Here is a 14,690-nt window from a genome sequence, read left to right as displayed (position 1 = left end):
CTCCCTGGTGGTCTAGTGGCTAGGATTCGGCGCTTTCACCGCCGCGGCCCGGGTTCGATTCCCGGTCAGGGAAGATCCCTCTAAGACGTAGACGTGTGTAATTTGTCCACGCAGCTCAGCTTTTTTTAATCGAAGGTCCTTAAAAAGGCACCCCGACCTATAGACGAAAGCAGAGGAAAGGGGCTGGGTCCCCTGTGTCCCAGGTTGCTTTGCTCCCATTGCCCTCAGCCACCTTCATGCGCACGCAGTCCCCCACCCAGTCAGGTGCTCTATGTGGGCGTAAAGTGCAGTACCAGCTCATCAGAAAGGTAAATTGCTGGAAAACCCGGCTGCGATGTATACATCTACTTTGGAGCACTCTTCTCCCTTGCACTCTTGAATCGGTCATTCGCAATGTATTCTTCCAGCAAGCTGAATAACGAGGTAGGTGTGAGAAGGTGTACCAGCTGTCTTTGAGCTATCAGCGGCCACTAGGTGTCCCTCTTGTGATTTCCCGGGGATCCCGATTGTACAGGAATTCGTCGGTTCAGTAGCACGGGGGAGGGGATGGCCTGTGCTTGGAAGTGACAAACAGTCTGGTGGAATCATGAGTGTTTTTTCAAGTTCTGATTCATATTCGCTGTAGAATAAAATATGCTTTCAGCCCCCATGAGCTTTGTCACTAGGAGAGCAGTGTAGGAACTTTTGCTGTATGGCTGTGGGTTCCCTGGTGGTCTAGTGGTTAGGATTCGGCGCTCTCACCGCCGCGGCCCGGGTTCGATTCCCGGTCAGGGAACAGTCCTTCTTCTGCCCTTGAATGCTTTTCCTTCCCGCAGGTCAGGGCTTCTCAAAATGAATTTGCTTTTCTGACAAACAGTTTGCCTAGCATCCCGCAATCTGGCTCCTAATTTGATTTTCGCAAGGTTCCCTTTGAGTTGCTTTCCTCGGCGGGAGGAAAATCTCTTGTGCAAGGCTCTTGAGGAAGTGAGATTCTGTATTCCGAGGTGCGCTTCTTTTCGTAGGCTTCTGACCACATGGTGTGCGGCAGGAAGTCATCTTTGACAGGGCCGCAGGCTTTGTCTCCAAATGGCATCCCGGACCCACTGCAACCCACCTTTTTGCTGAAACGGAAGTCTGGTTCAGGGTAAGAAAAAGCTGAGCTGCACGTACCGAAAGCAGCAGAGCCCAGCGGCGGAGAGGGTGTGGCCAGGGCTGTCTGATTTGCATAGTGACCAGTGGCATCTTGGGAATGTACAGGCTTTGGAGCCTAACGGGTGCTGCAGGGGTCTGCCTGGCCGGAGAAATGCCTGTCTGGCGCTCCCCTCAGGACACACGTGTCTTCCGTTCGAGCATGGAGGGTGAGGGACATGGGTCACCCTCATATACAGGGGTGTGGGCATGGGCAGGATGGGGCGTGGGGGACCCGTCAGGGCATTGCCCGTTTGGAAGCCCGTTCGGAAGGCAAGAGGAGGCGGAGGCGGAGGCGGGAATCTCTGCTCAATTTTTTCCCGAGGCCTGGGGACAAGCCTTTGCACATTTGATCCAGCCGGGCCTGCATCAGCAGATCCTGCTCCGATGGCAAGGGAGAGCCTGCAGGTGTAAATCAAAGAAAGGGGAGAAATCCGCAAGAGGCGGGTTAACAAATTCCAGTGGCAGGCCCATGTTCCCCAGGAAGCAAGTACTTCCTCCTGCTCCCTTCAGTGGGAAAAGACATAGGAGGTGTATTTCTCTAAGCAGGGGCTCTGCGTAGGTGGCACTGCATTGCTTTGGGAAGCATCCATGCTAAGTGCAGAGTAGCAGCAGACCCCACAGCTGAGACGTGAATTGGGACTGTTAAGGAAGGGCACTGGGAGGGTGAGGAGGGCAGAGGAAAATGCTTTAAAAAAGCATCTGCAAGTTCCTACACACCCGCTGAAAACCCATACCAGGGATGGGGCTCGAACCCATGCGGACAACTGTCCATTGGATCTTAAGTCCAACGCCTTAACCACTCGGCCACCCTGGTGAGACCCTAGGCCCTGCCTTACTCAGCTCCCTTTTCATGCTGGCTGCTCCAGCGCAGGCTGTCCAGCAAGAGGTGATTGCAGAGTAAAAAGGCTTTTGCAGGAGGATAAAGGTAATTGCTTATGACAAACACACTGTGTGACACCTAACTTTTCCCCACTCGTACTTTATGGGCAATCTATACAGTGGAGTTAGCTTAGTCACAATAAGGAAGTGAGCAAGGCAGGCTCACAAGAGCATCTCCTCCCTGGTGGTCTAGTGGCTAGGATTCGGCGCTTTCACCGCCGCGGCCCGGGTTCGATTCCCGGTCAGGGAAGATCCCTCTAAGACGTAGACGTGCGTAATTTGTCCACGCAGCTCAGCTTTTTTTAATCGAAGGTCCTTAAAAAGGCACCCCGACCTATAGACGAAAGCAGAGGAAAGGGGCTGGGTCCCCCGTGTCCCAGGTTGCTTTGCTCCCATTGCCCTCAGCCACCTTCATGCGCACGCAGTCCCCCACCCAGTCAGGTGCTCTATGTGGGCGTAAAGTGCAGTACCAGCTCATCAGAAAGGTAAATTGCTGGAAAACCCGGCTGCGATGTATACATCTACTTTGGAGCACTCTTCTCCCTTGCACTCTTGAATCGGTCATTCGCAATGTATTCTTCCAGCAAGCTGAATAACGAGGTAGGTGTGAGAAGGTGTACCAGCTGTCTTTGAGCTATCAGCGGCCACTAGGTGTCCCTCTTGTGATTTCCCGGGGATCCCGATTGTACAGGAATTCGTCGGTTCAGTAGCACGGGGGAGGGGATGGCCTGTGCTTGGAAGTGACAAACAGTCTGGTGGAATCATGAGTGTTTTTTCAAGTTCTGATTCATATTCGCTGTAGAATAAAATATGCTTTCTGCCCCCATGAGCTTTGTCACTAGGAGAGCAGTGTAGGAACTTTTGCTGTATGGCTCTGGGTTCCCTGGTGGTCTAGTGGTTAGGATTCTGCGCTCTCACCGCCGCGGCCCGGGTTCGATTCCCGGTCAGGGAACAGTCCTTCTTCTGCCCTTGAATGCTTTTCCTTCCCGCAGGTCAGGGCTTCTCAAAATGAATTTGCTTTTCTGACAAACAGTTTGCCTAGCATCCCGCAATCTGGCTCCTAATTTGATTTTCGCAAGGTTCCCTTTGAGTTGCTTTCCTCGGCGGGAGGAAAATCTCTTGTGCAAGGCTCTTGAGGAAGTGAGATTCTGTATTCCGAGGTGCGCTTCTTTTCGTAGGCTTCTGACCACATGGTGTGCGGCAGGAAGTCATCTTTGACAGGGCCGCAGGCTTTGTCTCCAAATGGCATCCCGGACCCACTGCAACCCACCTTTTTGCTGAAACGGAAGTCTGGTTCAGGGTAAGAAAAAGCTGAGCTGCACGTACCGAAAGCAGCAGATCCCAGCGGCGGAGAGGGTGTGGCCAGGGCTGTCTGATTTGCATAGTGACCAGTGGCATCTTGGGAATGTACAGGCTTTGGAGCCTAACGGGTGCTGCAGGGGTCTGCCTGGCCGGAGAAATGCCTGTCTGGCGCTCCCCTCAGGACACACGTGTCTTCCGTTCGAGCATGGAGGGTGAGGGACATGGGTCACCCTCATATACAGGGGTGTGGGCATGGGCAGGATGGGGCGTGGGGGACCCGTCAGGGCATTGCCCGTTTGGAAGCCCGTTCGGAAGGCAAGAGGAGGCGGAGGCGGAGGCGGAGGCGGGAATCTCTGCTCAATTTTTTCCCGAGGCCTGGGGACAAGCCTTTGCACATTTGATCCAGCCGGGCCTGCATCAGCAGATCCTGCTCCGATGGCAAGGGAGAGCCTGCAGGTGTAAATCAAAGAAAGGGGAGAAATCCGCAAGAGGCGGGTTAACAAATTCCAGTGGCAGGCCCATGTTCCCCAGGAAGCAAGTACTTCCTCCTGCTCCCTTCAGTGGGAAAAGACATAGGAGGTGTATTTCTCTAAGCAGGGGCTCTGCGTAGGTGGCACTGCATTGCTTTGGGAAGCATCCATGCTAAGTGCAGAGTAGCAGCAGACCCCACAGCTGAGACGTGAATTGGGACTGTTAAGGAAGGGCACTGGGAGGGTGAGGAGGGCAGAGGAAAATGCTTTAAAAAAGCATCTGCAAGTTCCTACACACCCGCTGAAAACCCATACCAGGGATGGGGCTCGAACCCATGCGGACAACTGTCCATTGGATCTTAAGTCCAACGCCTTAACCACTCGGCCACCCTGGTGAGACCCTAGGCCCTGCCTTACTCAGCTCCCTTTTCATGCTGGCTGCTCCAGCGCAGGCTGTCCAGCAAGAGGTGATTGCAGAGTAAAAAGGCTTTTGCAGGAGGATAAAGGTAATTGCTTATGACAAACACACTGTGTGACACCTAACTTTTCCCCACTCGTACTTTATGGGCAATCTATACAGTGGAGTTAGCTTAGTCACAATAAGGAAGTGAGCAAGGCAGGCTCACAAGAGCATCTCCTCCCTGGTGGTCTAGTGGCTAGGATTCGGCGCTTTCACCGCAGCGGCCCGGGTTCGATTCCCGGTCAGGGAAGATCCCTCTAAGACGTAGACGTGTGTAATTTGTCCACGCAGCTCAGCTTTTTTTAATCGAAGGTCCTTAAAAAGGCACCCCGACCTATAGACGAAAGCAGAGGAAAGGGGCTGGGTCCCCTGTGTCCCAGGTTGCTTTGCTCCCATTGCCCTCAGCCACCTTCATGCGCACGCAGTCCCCCACCCAGTCAGGTGCTCTATGTGGGCGTAAAGTGCAGTACCAGCTCATCAGAAAGGTAAATTGCTGGAAAACCCGGCTGCGATGTATACATCTACTTTGGAGCACTCTTCTCCCTTGCACTCTTGAATCGGTCATTCGCAATGTATTCTTCCAGCAAGCTGAATAACGAGGTAGGTGTGAGAAGGTGTACCAGCTGTCTTTGAGCTATCAGCGGCCACTAGGTGTCCCTCTTGTGATTTCCCGGGGATCCCGATTGTACAGGAATTCGTCGGTTCAGTAGCACGGGGGAGGGGATGGCCTGTGCTTGGAAGTGACAAACAGTCTGGTGGAATCATGAGTGTTTTTTCAAGTTCTGATTCATATTCGCTGTAGAATAAAATATGCTTTCAGCCCCCATGAGCTTTGTCACTAGGAGAGCAGTGTAGGAACTTTTGCTGTATGGCTGTGGGTTCCCTGGTGGTCTAGTGGTTAGGATTCGGCGCTCTCACCGCCGCGGCCCGGGTTCGATTCCCGGTCAGGGAACAGTCCTTCTTCTGCCCTTGAATGCTTTTCCTTCCCGCAGGTCAGGGCTTCTCAAAATGAATTTGCTTTTCTGACAAACAGTTTGCCTAGCATCCCGCAATCTGGCTCCTAATTTGATTTTCGCAAGGTTCCCTTTGAGTTGCTTTCCTCGGCGGGAGGAAAATCTCTTGTGCAAGGCTCTTGAGGAAGTGAGATTCTGTATTCCGAGGTGCGCTTCTTTTCGTAGGCTTCTGACCACATGGTGTGCGGCAGGAAGTCATCTTTGACAGGGCCGCAGGCTTTGTCTCCAAATGGCATCCCGGACCCACTGCAACCCACCTTTTTGCTGAAACGGAAGTCTGGTTCAGGGTAAGAAAAAGCTGAGCTGCACGTACCGAAAGCAGCAGAGCCCAGCGGCGGAGAGGGTGTGGCCAGGGCTGTCTGATTTGCATAGTGACCAGTGGCATCTTGGGAATGTACAGGCTTTGGAGCCTAACGGGTGCTGCAGGGGTCTGCCTGGCCGGAGAAATGCCTGTCTGGCGCTCCCCTCAGGACACACGTGTCTTCCGTTCGAGCATGGAGGGTGAGGGACATGGGTCACCCTCATATACAGGGGTGTGGGCATGGGCAGGATGGGGCGTGGGGGACCCGTCAGGGCATTGCCCGTTTGGAAGCCCGTTCGGAAGGCAAGAGGAGGCGGAGGCGGAGGCGGGAATCTCTGCTCAATTTTTTCCCGAGGCCTGGGGACAAGCCTTTGCACATTTGATCCAGCCGGGCCTGCATCAGCAGATCCTGCTCCGATGGCAAGGGAGAGCCTGCAGGTGTAAATCAAAGAAAGGGGAGAAATCCGCAAGAGGCGGGTTAACAAATTCCAGTGGCAGGCCCATGTTCCCCAGGAAGCAAGTACTTCCTCCTGCTCCCTTCAGTGGGAAAAGACATAGGAGGTGTATTTCTCTAAGCAGGGGCTCTGCGTAGGTGGCACTGCATTGCTTTGGCAAACATCCATGCTAAGTGCAGAGTAGCAGCAGACCCCACAGCTGAGACGTGAATTGGGACTGTTAAGGAAGGGCACTGGGAGGGTGAGGAGGGCAGAGGAAAATGCTTTACAAAAGCATCTGCAAGTTCCTACACACCCGCTGAAAACCCATACCAGGGATGGGGCTCGAACCCATGCGGACAACTGTCCATTGGATCTTAAGTCCAACGCCTTAACCACTCGGCCACCCTGGTGAGACCCTAGGCCCTGCCTTACTCAGCTCCCTTTTCATGCTGGCTGCTCCAGCGCAGGCTGTCCAGCAAGAGGTGATTGCAGAGTAAAAAGGCTTTTGCAGGAGGATAAAGGTAATTGCTTATGACAAACACACTGTGTGACACCTAACTTTTCCCCACTCGTACTTTATGGGCAATCTATACAGTGGAGTTAGCTTAGTCACAATAAGGAAGTGAGCAAGGCAGGCTCACAAGAGCATCTCCTCCCTGGTGGTCTAGTGGCTAGGATTCGGCGCTTTCACCGCCGCGGCCCGGGTTCGATTCCCGGTCAGGGAAGATCCCTCTAAGACGTAGACGTGTGTAATTTGTCCACGCAGCTCAGCTTTTTTTAATCGAAGGTCCTTAAAAAGGCACCCCGACCTATAGACGAAAGCAGAGGAAAGGGGCTGGGTCCCCTGTGTCCCAGGTTGCTTTGCTCCCATTGCCCTCAGCCACCTTCATGCGCACGCAGTCCCCCACCCAGTCAGGTGCTCTATGTGGGCGTAAAGTGCAGTACCAGCTCATCAGAAAGGTAAATTGCTGGAAAACCCGGCTGCGATGTATACATCTACTTTGGAGCACTCTTCTCCCTTGCACTCTTGAATCGGTCATTCGCAATGTATTCTTCCAGCAAGCTGAATAACGAGGTAGGTGTGAGAAGGTGTACCAGCTGTCTTTGAGCTATCAGCGGCCACTAGGTGTCCCTCTTGTGATTTCCCGGGGATCCCGATTGTACAGGAATTCGTCGGTTCAGTAGCACGGGGGAGGGGATGGCCTGTGCTTGGAAGTGACAAACAGTCTGGTGGAATCATGAGTGTTTTTTCAAGTTCTGATTCATATTCGCTGTAGAATAAAATATGCTTTCTGCCCCCATGAGCTTTGTCACTAGGAGAGCAGTGTAGGAACTTTTGCTGTATGGCTCTGGGTTCCCTGGTGGTCTAGTGGTTAGGATTCTGCGCTCTCACCGCCGCGGCCCGGGTTCGATTCCCGGTCAGGGAACAGTCCTTCTTCTGCCCTTGAATGCTTTTCCTTCCCGCAGGTCAGGGCTTCTCAAAATGAATTTGCTTTTCTGACAAACAGTTTGCCTAGCATCCCGCAATCTGGCTCCTAATTTGATTTTCGCAAGGTTCCCTTTGAGTTGCTTTCCTCGGCGGGAGGAAAATCTCTTGTGCAAGGCTCTTGAGGAAGTGAGATTCTGTATTCCGAGGTGCGCTTCTTTTCGTAGGCTTCTGACCACATGGTGTGCGGCAGGAAGTCATCTTTGACAGGGCCGCAGGCTTTGTCTCCAAATGGCATCCCGGACCCACTGCAACCCACCTTTTTGCTGAAACGGAAGTCTGGTTCAGGGTAAGAAAAAGCTGAGCTGCACGTACCGAAAGCAGCAGATCCCAGCGGCGGAGAGGGTGTGGCCAGGGCTGTCTGATTTGCATAGTGACCAGTGGCATCTTGGGAATGTACAGGCTTTGGAGCCTAACGGGTGCTGCAGGGGTCTGCCTGGCCGGAGAAATGCCTGTCTGGCGCTCCCCTCAGGACACACGTGTCTTCCGTTCGAGCATGGAGGGTGAGGGACATGGGTCACCCTCATATACAGGGGTGTGGGCATGGGCAGGATGGGGCGTGGGGGACCCGTCAGGGCATTGCCCGTTTGGAAGCCCGTTCGGAAGGCAAGAGGAGGCGGAGGCGGAGGCGGAGGCGGGAATCTCTGCTCAATTTTTTCCCGAGGCCTGGGGACAAGCCTTTGCACATTTGATCCAGCCGGGCCTGCATCAGCAGATCCTGCTCCGATGGCAAGGGAGAGCCTGCAGGTGTAAATCAAAGAAAGGGGAGAAATCCGCAAGAGGCGGGTTAACAAATTCCAGTGGCAGGCCCATGTTCCCCAGGAAGCAAGTACTTCCTCCTGCTCCCTTCAGTGGGAAAAGACATAGGAGGTGTATTTCTCTAAGCAGGGGCTCTGCGTAGGTGGCACTGCATTGCTTTGGGAAGCATCCATGCTAAGTGCAGAGTAGCAGCAGACCCCACAGCTGAGACGTGAATTGGGACTGTTAAGGAAGGGCACTGGGAGGGTGAGGAGGGCAGAGGAAAATGCTTTAAAAAAGCATCTGCAAGTTCCTACACACCCGCTGAAAACCCATACCAGGGATGGGGCTCGAACCCATGCGGACAACTGTCCATTGGATCTTAAGTCCAACGCCTTAACCACTCGGCCACCCTGGTGAGACCCTAGGCCCTGCCTTACTCAGCTCCCTTTTCATGCTGGCTGCTCCAGCGCAGGCTGTCCAGCAAGAGGTGATTGCAGAGTAAAAAGGCTTTTGCAGGAGGATAAAGGTAATTGCTTATGACAAACACACTGTGTGACACCTAACTTTTCCCCACTCGTACTTTATGGGCAATCTATACAGTGGAGTTAGCTTAGTCACAATAAGGAAGTGAGCAAGGCAGGCTCACAAGAGCATCTCCTCCCTGGTGGTCTAGTGGCTAGGATTCGGCGCTTTCACCGCCGCGGCCCGGGTTCGATTCCCGGTCAGGGAAGATCCCTCTAAGACGTAGACGTGTGTAATTTGTCCACGCAGCTCAGCTTTTTTTAATCGAAGGTCCTTAAAAAGGCACCCCGACCTATAGACGAAAGCAGAGGAAAGGGGCTGGGTCCCCTGTGTCCCAGGTTGCTTTGCTCCCATTGCCCTCAGCCACCTTCATGCGCACGCAGTCCCCCACCCAGTCAGGTGCTCTATGTGGGCGTAAAGTGCAGTACCAGCTCATCAGAAAGGTAAATTGCTGGAAAACCCGGCTGCGATGTATACATCTACTTTGGAGCACTCTTCTCCCTTGCACTCTTGAATCGGTCATTCGCAATGTATTCTTCCAGCAAGCTGAATAACGAGGTAGGTGTGAGAAGGTGTACCAGCTGTCTTTGAGCTATCAGCGGCCACTAGGTGTCCCTCTTGTGATTTCCCGGGGATCCCGATTGTACAGGAATTCGTCGGTTCAGTAGCACGGGGGAGGGGATGGCCTGTGCTTGGAAGTGACAAACAGTCTGGTGGAATCATGAGTGTTTTTTCAAGTTCTGATTCATATTCGCTGTAGAATAAAATATGCTTTCAGCCCCCATGAGCTTTGTCACTAGGAGAGCAGTGTAGGAACTTTTGCTGTATGGCTGTGGGTTCCCTGGTGGTCTAGTGGTTAGGATTCGGCGCTCTCACCGCCGCGGCCCGGGTTCGATTCCCGGTCAGGGAACAGTCCTTCTTCTACCCTTGAATGCTTTTCCTTCCCGCAGGTCAGGGCTTCTCAAAATGAATTTGCTTTTCTGACAAACAGTTTGCCTAGCATCCCGCAATCTGGCTCCTAATTTGATTTTCGCAAGGTTCCCTTTGAGTTGCTTTCCTCGGCGGGAGGAAAATCTCTTGTGCAAGGCTCTTGAGGAAGTGAGATTCTGTATTCCGAGGTGCGCTTCTTTTCGTAGGCTTCTGACCACATGGTGTGCGGCAGGAAGTCATCTTTGACAGGGCCGCAGGCTTTGTCTCCAAATGGCATCCCGGACCCACTGCAACCCACCTTTTTGCTGAAACGGAAGTCTGGTTCAGGGTAAGAAAAAGCTGAGCTGCACGTACCGAAAGCAGCAGAGCCCAGCGGCGGAGAGGGTGTGGCCAGGGCTGTCTGATTTGCATAGTGACCAGTGGCATCTTGGGAATGTACAGGCTTTGGAGCCTAACGGGTGCTGCAGGGGTCTGCCTGGCCGGAGAAATGCCTGTCTGGCGCTCCCCTCAGGACACACGTGTCTTCCGTTCGAGCATGGAGGGTGAGGGACATGGGTCACCCTCATATACAGGGGTGTGGGCATGGGCAGGATGGGGCGTGGGGGACCCGTCAGGGCATTGCCCGTTTGGAAGCCCGTTCGGAAGGCAAGAGGAGGCGGAGGCGGAGGCGGGAATCTCTGCTCAATTTTTTCCCGAGGCCTGGGGACAAGCCTTTGCACATTTGATCCAGCCGGGCCTGCATCAGCAGATCCTGCTCCGATGGCAAGGGAGAGCCTGCAGGTGTAAATCAAAGAAAGGGGAGAAATCCGCAAGAGGCGGGTTAACAAATTCCAGTGGCAGGCCCATGTTCCCCAGGAAGCAAGTACTTCCTCCTGCTCCCTTCAGTGGGAAAAGACATAGGAGGTGTATTTCTCTAAGCAGGGGCTCTGCGTAGGTGGCACTGCATTGCTTTGGCAAACATCCATGCTAAGTGCAGAGTAGCAGCAGACCCCACAGCTGAGACGTGAATTGGGACTGTTAAGGAAGGGCACTGGGAGGGTGAGGAGGGCAGAGGAAAATGCTTTACAAAAGCATCTGCAAGTTCCTACACACCCGCTGAAAACCCATACCAGGGATGGGGCTCGAACCCATGCGGACAACTGTCCATTGGATCTTAAGTCCAACGCCTTAACCACTCGGCCACCCTGGTGAGACCCTAGGCCCTGCCTTACTCAGCTCCCTTTTCATGCTGGCTGCTCCAGCGCAGGCTGTCCAGCAAGAGGTGATTGCAGAGTAAAAAGGCTTTTGCAGGAGGATAAAGGTAATTGCTTATGACAAACACACTGTGTGACACCTAACTTTTCCCCACTCGTACTTTATGGGCAATCTATACAGTGGAGTTAGCTTAGTCACAATAAGGAAGTGAGCAAGGCAGGCTCACAAGAGCATCTCCTCCCTGGTGGTCTAGTGGCTAGGATTCGGCGCTTTCACCGCCGCGGCCCGGGTTCGATTCCCGGTCAGGGAAGATCCCTCTAAGACGTAGACGTGTGTAATTTGTCCACGCAGCTCAGCTTTTTTTAATCGAAGGTCCTTAAAAAGGCACCCCGACCTATAGACGAAAGCAGAGGAAAGGGGCTGGGTCCCCTGTGTCCCAGGTTGCTTTGCTCCCATTGCCCTCAGCCACCTTCATGCGCACGCAGTCCCCCACCCAGTCAGGTGCTCTATGTGGGCGTAAAGTGCAGTACCAGCTCATCAGAAAGGTAAATTGCTGGAAAACCCGGCTGCGATGTATACATCTACTTTGGAGCACTCTTCTCCCTTGCACTCTTGAATCGGTCATTCGCAATGTATTCTTCCAGCAAGCTGAATAACGAGGTAGGTGTGAGAAGGTGTACCAGCTGTCTTTGAGCTATCAGCGGCCACTAGGTGTCCCTCTTGTGATTTCCCGGGGATCCCGATTGTACAGGAATTCGTCGGTTCAGTAGCACGGGGGAGGGGATGGCCTGTGCTTGGAAGTGACAAACAGTCTGGTGGAATCATGAGTGTTTTTTCAAGTTCTGATTCATATTCGCTGTAGAATAAAATATGCTTTCAGCCCCCATGAGCTTTGTCACTAGGAGAGCAGTGTAGGAACTTTTGCTGTATGGCTGTGGGTTCCCTGGTGGTCTAGTGGTTAGGATTCGGCGCTCTCACCGCCGCGGCCCGGGTTCGATTCCCGGTCAGGGAACAGTCCTTCTTCTGCCCTTGAATGCTTTTCCTTCCCGCAGGTCAGGGCTTCTCAAAATGAATTTGCTTTTCTGACAAACAGTTTGCCTAGCATCCGGCAATCTGGCTCCTAATTTGATTTTCGCAAGGTTCCCTTTGAGTTGCTTTCCTCGGCGGGAGGAAAATCTCTTGTGCAAGGCTCTTGAGGAAGTGAGATTCTGTATTCCGAGGTGCGCTTCTTTTCGTAGGCTTCTGACCACATGGTGTGCGGCAGGAAGTCATCTTTGACAGGGCCGCAGGCTTTGTCTCCAAATGGCATCCCGGACCCACTGCAACCCACCTTTTTGCTGAAACGGAAGTCTGGTTCAGGGTAAGAAAAAGCTGAGCTGCACGTACCGAAAGCAGCAGAGCCCAGCGGCGGAGAGGGTGTGGCCAGGGCTGTCTGATTTGCATAGTGACCAGTGGCATCTTGGGAATGTACAGGCTTTGGAGCCTAACGGGTGCTGCAGGGGTCTGCCTGGCCGGAGAAATGCCTGTCTGGCGCTCCCCTCAGGACACACGTGTCTTCCGTTCGAGCATGGAGGGTGAGGGACATGGGTCACCCTCATATACAGGGGTGTGGGCATGGGCAGGATGGGGCGTGGGGGACCCGTCAGGGCATTGCCCGTTTGGAAGCCCGTTCGGAAGGCAAGAGGAGGCGGAGGCGGAGGCGGGAATCTCTGCTCAATTTTTTCCCGAGGCCTGGGGACAAGCCTTTGCACATTTGATCCAGCCGGGCCTGCATCAGCAGATCCTGCTCCGATGGCAAGGGAGAGCCTGCAGGTGTAAATCAAAGAAAGGGGAGAAATCCGCAAGAGGCGGGTTAACAAATTCCAGTGGCAGGCCCATGTTCCCCAGGAAGCAAGTACTTCCTCCTGCTACCTTCAGTGGGAAAAGACATAGGAGGTGTATTTCTCTAAGCAGGGGCTCTGCGTAGGTGGCACTGCATTGCTTTGGCAAACATCCATGCTAAGTGCAGAGTAGCAGCAGACCCCACAGCTGAGACGTGAATTGGGACTGTTAAGGAAGGGCACTGGGAGGGTGAGGAGGGCAGAGGAAAATGCTTTACAAAAGCATCTGCAAGTTCCTACACACCCACTGAAAACCCATACCAGGGATGGGGCTCGAACCCATGCGGACAACTGTCCATTGGATCTTAAGTCCAACGCCTTAACCACTCGGCCACCCTGGTGAGACCCTAGGTCCTGCCTTACTCAGCTCCCTTTTCATGCTGGCTGCTCCAGCGCAGGCTGTCCAGCAAGAGGTGATTGCAGAGTAAAAAGGCTTTTGCAGGAGGATAAAGGTAATTGCTTATGACAAACACACTGTGTGACACCTAACTTTTCCCCACTCGTACTTTATGGGCAATCTATACAGTGGAGTTAGCTTAGTCACAATAAGGAAGTGAGCAAGGCAGGCTCACAAGAGCATCTCCTCCCTGGTGGTCTAGTGGCTAGGATTCGGCGCTTTCACCGCCGCGGCCCGGGTTCGATTCCCGGTCAGGGAAGATCCCTCTAAGACGTAGACGTGCGTAATTTGTCCACGCAGCTCAGCTTTTTTTAATCGAAGGTCCTTAAAAAGGCACCCCGACCTATAGACGAAAGCAGAGGAAAGGGGCTGGGTCCCCTGTGTCCCAGGTTGCTTTGCTCCCATTGCCCTCAGCCACCTTCATGCGCACGCAGTCCCCCACCCAGTCAGGTGCTCTATGTGGGCGTAAAGTGCAGTACCAGCTCATCAGAAAGGTAAATTGCTGGAAAACCCGGCTGCGATGTATACATCTACTTTGGAGCACTCTTCTCCCTTGCACTCTTGAATCGGTCATTCGCAATGTATTCTTCCAGCAAGCTGAATAACGAGGTAGGTGTGAGAAGGTGTACCAGCTGTCTTTGAGCTATCAGCGGCCACTAGGTGTCCCTCTTGTGATTTCCCGGGGATCCCGATTGTACAGGAATTCGTCGGTTCAGTAGCACGGGGGAGGGGATGGCCTGTGCTTGGAAGTGACAAACAGTCTGGTGGAATCATGAGTGTTTTTTCAAGTTCTGATTCATATTCGCTGTAGAATAAAATATGCTTTCAGCCCCCATGAGCTTTGTCACTAGGAGAGCAGTGTAGGAACTTTTGCTGTATAGCTGTGGGTTCCCTGGTGGTCTAGTGGTTAGGATTCGGCGCTCTCACCGCCGCGGCCCGGGTTCGATTCCCGGTCAGGGAACAGTCCTTCTTCTGCCCTTGAATGCTTTTCCTTCCCGCAGGTCAGGGCTTCTCAAAATGAATTTGCTTTTCTGACAAACAGTTTGCCTAGCATCCCGCAATCTGGCTCCTAATTTGATTTTCGCAAGGTTCCCTTTGAGTTGCTTTCCTCGGCGGGAGGAAAATCTCTTGTGCAAGGCTCTTGAAGAAGTGAGATTCTGTATTCCGAGGTGCGCTTCTTTTCGTAGGCTTCTGACCACATGGTGTGCGGCAGGAAGTCATCTTTGACAGGGCCGCAGGCTTTGTCTCCAAATGGCATCCCGGACCCACTGCAACCCACCTTTTTGCTGAAACGGAAGTCTGGTTCAGGGTAAGAAAAAGCTGAGCTGCACGTACCGAAAGCAGCAGAGCCCAGCGGCGGAGAGGGTGTGGCCAGGGCTGTCTGATTTGCATAGTGACCAGTGGCATCTTGGGAATGTACAGGCTTTGGAGCCTAACGGGTGCTGCAGGGGTCTGCCTGGCCGGAGAAATGCCTGTCTGGCGCTCCCCTCAGGACACACGTGTCTTCC

General features: G+C 53.4%; 17 non-coding genes across 17 annotated transcripts; 11 read left to right on the top strand and 6 right to left on the bottom strand.

The window, feature by feature from the left end:
- Window position 1: 1 nt before the first annotated feature.
- Window positions 2–73, top strand: TRNAE-UUC (transfer RNA glutamic acid (anticodon UUC)). Its single transcript has one exon. It is a non-coding gene; the product is annotated as a tRNA-Glu (tRNA).
- A 630-nt stretch (window positions 74–703) lies between these two features.
- Window positions 704–775, top strand: TRNAE-CUC (transfer RNA glutamic acid (anticodon CUC)). The gene has a single exon. It is a non-coding gene; the product is annotated as a tRNA-Glu (tRNA).
- A 1,126-nt stretch (window positions 776–1,901) lies between these two features.
- Window positions 1,902–1,984, bottom strand: TRNAL-UAA (transfer RNA leucine (anticodon UAA)). The gene has a single exon. It is a non-coding gene; the product is annotated as a tRNA-Leu (tRNA).
- Window positions 1,985–2,227: 243 nt separating this feature from the next.
- TRNAE-UUC (transfer RNA glutamic acid (anticodon UUC)) lies at window positions 2,228–2,299 on the top strand. Its single transcript has one exon. It is a non-coding gene; the product is annotated as a tRNA-Glu (tRNA).
- Window positions 2,300–4,133: 1,834 nt separating this feature from the next.
- TRNAL-UAA (transfer RNA leucine (anticodon UAA)) lies at window positions 4,134–4,216 on the bottom strand. The gene has a single exon. It is a non-coding gene; the product is annotated as a tRNA-Leu (tRNA).
- A 945-nt stretch (window positions 4,217–5,161) lies between these two features.
- TRNAE-CUC (transfer RNA glutamic acid (anticodon CUC)) lies at window positions 5,162–5,233 on the top strand. The gene has a single exon. It is a non-coding gene; the product is annotated as a tRNA-Glu (tRNA).
- A 1,126-nt stretch (window positions 5,234–6,359) lies between these two features.
- Window positions 6,360–6,442, bottom strand: TRNAL-UAA (transfer RNA leucine (anticodon UAA)). The gene has a single exon. It is a non-coding gene; the product is annotated as a tRNA-Leu (tRNA).
- Window positions 6,443–6,685: 243 nt separating this feature from the next.
- On the top strand, window positions 6,686–6,757 carry TRNAE-UUC (transfer RNA glutamic acid (anticodon UUC)). The gene has a single exon. It is a non-coding gene; the product is annotated as a tRNA-Glu (tRNA).
- Window positions 6,758–8,591: 1,834 nt separating this feature from the next.
- On the bottom strand, window positions 8,592–8,674 carry TRNAL-UAA (transfer RNA leucine (anticodon UAA)). Its single transcript has one exon. It is a non-coding gene; the product is annotated as a tRNA-Leu (tRNA).
- A 243-nt stretch (window positions 8,675–8,917) lies between these two features.
- TRNAE-UUC (transfer RNA glutamic acid (anticodon UUC)) lies at window positions 8,918–8,989 on the top strand. Its single transcript has one exon. It is a non-coding gene; the product is annotated as a tRNA-Glu (tRNA).
- Window positions 8,990–9,619: 630 nt separating this feature from the next.
- On the top strand, window positions 9,620–9,691 carry TRNAE-CUC (transfer RNA glutamic acid (anticodon CUC)). Its single transcript has one exon. It is a non-coding gene; the product is annotated as a tRNA-Glu (tRNA).
- Window positions 9,692–10,817: 1,126 nt separating this feature from the next.
- Window positions 10,818–10,900, bottom strand: TRNAL-UAA (transfer RNA leucine (anticodon UAA)). Its single transcript has one exon. It is a non-coding gene; the product is annotated as a tRNA-Leu (tRNA).
- A 243-nt stretch (window positions 10,901–11,143) lies between these two features.
- On the top strand, window positions 11,144–11,215 carry TRNAE-UUC (transfer RNA glutamic acid (anticodon UUC)). The gene has a single exon. It is a non-coding gene; the product is annotated as a tRNA-Glu (tRNA).
- Window positions 11,216–11,845: 630 nt separating this feature from the next.
- Window positions 11,846–11,917, top strand: TRNAE-CUC (transfer RNA glutamic acid (anticodon CUC)). The gene has a single exon. It is a non-coding gene; the product is annotated as a tRNA-Glu (tRNA).
- A 1,126-nt stretch (window positions 11,918–13,043) lies between these two features.
- On the bottom strand, window positions 13,044–13,126 carry TRNAL-UAA (transfer RNA leucine (anticodon UAA)). The gene has a single exon. It is a non-coding gene; the product is annotated as a tRNA-Leu (tRNA).
- A 243-nt stretch (window positions 13,127–13,369) lies between these two features.
- TRNAE-UUC (transfer RNA glutamic acid (anticodon UUC)) lies at window positions 13,370–13,441 on the top strand. The gene has a single exon. It is a non-coding gene; the product is annotated as a tRNA-Glu (tRNA).
- A 630-nt stretch (window positions 13,442–14,071) lies between these two features.
- On the top strand, window positions 14,072–14,143 carry TRNAE-CUC (transfer RNA glutamic acid (anticodon CUC)). The gene has a single exon. It is a non-coding gene; the product is annotated as a tRNA-Glu (tRNA).
- Window positions 14,144–14,690: the final 547 nt, after the last annotated feature.

This window comes from Triturus cristatus, chromosome 5_2, assembly GCF_964204655.1.
Source record: "Triturus cristatus chromosome 5_2, aTriCri1.1, whole genome shotgun sequence".
In the NCBI taxonomy this organism is placed as follows: Eukaryota; Metazoa; Chordata; class Amphibia; order Caudata; family Salamandridae; genus Triturus; species Triturus cristatus.
The sequence above is the reverse complement of the archived record's forward strand: the minus strand, read 5'-3'. Positions and strand labels throughout refer to the sequence as shown.